This window comes from Capsicum annuum, chromosome 7 (assembly GCF_002878395.1).
Source record: "Capsicum annuum cultivar UCD-10X-F1 chromosome 7, UCD10Xv1.1, whole genome shotgun sequence".
Classification (NCBI taxonomy): Eukaryota; Viridiplantae; Streptophyta; class Magnoliopsida; order Solanales; family Solanaceae; genus Capsicum; species Capsicum annuum.
Window position 1 is genome coordinate 69,944,779 of NC_061117.1, and position 3,995 is coordinate 69,948,773.

Genomic DNA, 3,995 nt, shown 5'->3' on the forward strand with positions numbered 1-3,995 from the left:
TAATGCATCTAAATGGATTATTGCATCCCCACTCAACGCTGTAGTTATAATGTCCATTTAGGTACAAAATTAGAGGATCGAGAGACCATGATCATACTCTAAACCCTGCAAATCAATAACTCGATAATCAACTAAACTATGATATGAATAGAGATTTGTAAGATTGTTAAAAGTGTCTCAACCTTGGAATTCACACTAGTATTATTTACAACCTTGCGTACATTGTTATTGTCACACATTATTATTTCTTTATAAATTAGATTATTACTTGAATCTTCATAATCATCTTGATACTCTGAAACAAATAATACATTCTTTTCAAAACTAAAGTTAGTAGAATTACTAGTTAAGTAGTCCTCGTGGGTACGATATATTACTCTCTGAGTCACTATATTACTTATACAATTGTGTGCACTTGTGTGTGCGATAGACTGCAACAAGTTTTTACTTTTGTTGCCAAGGACTTAAATATTAGTAGTTTTCTAATTTTTTAGTTTTTGATAATAAGTTTAAGTGTTAATGACTTGATCTTAGTGGCTGGATTTTGAAGGACTAGCAAAGTACCAAACTGGCAAGAGATAGAGAGTTGGTAGAGCCTTATTCAGAACCAGAATAGTCATTTCATCATAGGTGAAGAGCTCACTATCCAATTTAGCAAATTCAAATGGAGAATCAAAGATATCCTCATCTTATCAATCCAATTTATCCAAATATTGTACGTGCCCTAGCTATAATGATTATAGCTCCTCTTGCTCAAGTAAAAGCTAGACTTATTCGTAAAGTGTCAATCCTACTTACAAACCATGCTACTAATTGGATCTGCAAGCAATAGGTGGGTGTTTGATTTGAATTGAATCAATATGTGGTCCAGTCATTATGTTTGAGTGGACTATTTACAGGGTTCTCATAGGAGGACCTATAGCAGCATATATAGACCTTCTTAGAAATATGTGATACCTATATTCCTACAGAGGTATCTACTGATTATGTCAGGTTAACTCTCTTCCCCTTTTCTCTAATTAGGGAAGAAAAGAGATGGTTCTATGCTAAACCACCGAACTTCATCACTTTTTAGGATAATCTAGATTGGAAATTCCTTATGCAATTTTTTCTATCTGGGAAGATAGCACATTTGAGAAGGGACATTCTGCATTTTAAATAGAAAAAAAGATAAAATCTTTACCAAGCGTGGAAAAGATTTAAGGGTATACTGAGAAATTGCCCTCACCACCATCAATTTAATGATGTACTAGTTCACACTTTCATAGAGGGTCTTAAGCCCAACACCAAGATTCTCTTGGATTTAGTAGCAGGTGAGAAAGCCTTGAAAAGAAGTATGATAAATTATAGAATCAAATTTTACAAGGGAATCCTGAGTGGCATACTAACTCAAGAAATACTCCAAAGAAGGTTGTAGGTGTGTTGGACGTGGACTAATTTACTGATATATCAACTCAGCTTATTGTACTATAAAACCAGTTAACTACTTTATTCAACACTATGAAATTAGAGGTTACACAGCCTATAGCAACAACTAATATAGTTCATCAGGCTAATACTTAGTGTGAGATTTGTGGAAGTAGTAAGCATACAGCGGATACATGTACGGCCAATCCAGAGTCTGTTAATTATGTGGGAAATGCTAATTACTAAAGACAATAAAACCTTGGTAACACTTACAATTCAAATTGAAGAAATCATACCAATTTCTCATAGGGTGGAAATTAGGTGCAGAATAATAATCAGTACATGGGGCCAGGACAACATAATCAATAACAGCAAGTTTAGAAAAAATTAGGCCATGACTCAAACTAGAAATATGGAAGAGACGTTGAAGCAAATTATAGTTACTCAAGCATAGTTGGTAGCAGATGTAAAGATTCAATAGTTGATTACAAATAACTTAAAATGCAAATGGGCCAGATTGCAAGATTTCAAAACACTAGATCTTAAGGAGGTCTACCTAGTGATATTAAGCCTAATCCAAAATAGGTAAATACAGTCACTACTAGGAGCGGGTTACAGTTAAAGAAGTTAGAACGTAAGCAGGTAAATCACAAGGCTACTGGTGGTTATACTAAAAAGGATGGAGAGAAAGTAGTTGAAGAAAAAAGTGTAAGAAAAGAAACTAAAGTGTAAAAGATGACTCTACCTCTACCTTCCCTCAAAGGCTATGGAAGCACCAAAGGGAGATTAAATACAAGAAGTTTTTAGAGATTTTGTAATAGGTTCAATAAATATCCCCTTTGTCGATATTCTACAGAGTGTTCCAAAGTATGCAAAGAATGTGAAAGACACAGTGGCAAACAAAAACCATTTGATTGAATGTGCTGCCGTAGCAGTTACTAAGGAGTGCACATCAAAGATTCAGAATAAATTGTCCACTAAGAGGAAAGATCCAGGAAGTATCTATAATGACCCTTCAGGCTATTATTCATAATCTTGCTTGATTCTTCTGATAGAGTTTCTCCATAGCCGTCCCATCATTAATGACTTGCGGGGACCTATAGTCTGATTACCTGATGGTTCATTTGGGTTTTAGAACCCCTTTCTCAATTTGAAGTCTTTATTGGTCCTAATTGACCACTAAGCAAAACCTTTGGTAAAACAGCCTCGTATACAAAATTTGACTTTGCCGATACATCTAAAATGTGAAAAACTATAGGGTTTCATATCTTATTTATTTGAAATAGTCCCCGAATACATCCTGAGGCATTGGTCAAAGCTCGAAACTAAGTTCTAAGATTCAACCATGCATATCATGAATTGAGGTGTCGCTACCATGGCGAAGGAGGTGTGACCATAAGGCTTCGACTGCGATGAGGCGGGCCTATAATTGCACCATTAGAGAGATGGTTGGCCCATATTAAAGTGTTGTCTTGCATGAATTTTGGCTATTTTATGCTTCCCTCTTAACCTAGAAACCCGAATGAAGTATAAAACTGTTTAAGTGTGTGTTGTGGGTTGAATTGGTGCTTAAACAACTTGTGTGATTGAATCTTGCTACAATATAAGGTAAGAATTCCTCTAATTTGGTATTGATTTCTTGGTTTCTTAACTCAAAACCCCTAAATCACTAAAGGTCAATAGTAACCCCAAAATTAAGTGATTGACTCAAATTAATTGAGGGTTTTAAATCCCTCAAGATAGTTAGGTTATGGGTTGGTGTTGGAAATTTCTTTCCAAGGGTGAAATCCAATTGAGGTTTTGGAGTCCATATGAAATCCATGGCACAATGGTGCCATAATGTTTATTGTCATTCTTGTTGTAATGCTTATTTTTGGTCTCATGACTAGTGTGAGAACACTATTATTGTTCTAAGTAGACATGAATGGTATACTTCTCTATCCCTAAGAGGGTATTGACCTATATAATTCCTAGATAGGAGATGACCTTGGTGTTGGGTTAACTTAGGAAGGATTCTTAAAGAGACTTTCCCTATAGACCTATAAAGGATTGGTGAGCCCTTATGATGAGGTATAGATGACTTAGCCTAATTTCGGATTGAAGCTAGACTTGTGTTAATAAGATTGGCATTCTCGGGATTAGAAGTTAGACTTGACCTACCTTAATGTTAAACTAAGTAAATGCTTAGCGACCTAGATATATGGTGATTGTCTAAACTATTCGTACATATGAGTTGTGATTGTTGAACTCGATTATCAGATTATCTTTTGATCATGACTTGAATAATCTTGTTAAGTAATTATTGTGCATGTCTTGTAAATACTCATGCTCCTGTTTATGCTCATATTACGTATGAAGCTTATTATTAAGGTAAAATGACAAGTGTTATCCTACATCCCTACTTTCTTATACTATGAACCTTTGTTTATGTATATTTGTTAGGCTATGTATATGGATGTCTGTTGTTGTATTAGGAGACTTGTGATATTATGATGATGCCCGATGAACTTGAAGGAATATATTAATATTATGATGTTGCTCGGTGATTCCAAAGAAATATATTGATATTATAATGATGCCCAATGAAT

The 3,995-nt window shown here is 34.8% G+C and overlaps 1 non-coding gene across 1 annotated transcript; it reads right to left on the reverse strand.

Annotated features, from left to right (window-relative positions):
- Positions 1-1,129: 1,129 nt before the first annotated feature.
- LOC124886254 lies at positions 1,130-1,236 on the reverse strand. Its single transcript, XR_007043340.1, has one exon. It is a non-coding gene; the product is annotated as a small nucleolar RNA R71 (small nucleolar RNA).
- Positions 1,237-3,995: the final 2,759 nt, after the last annotated feature.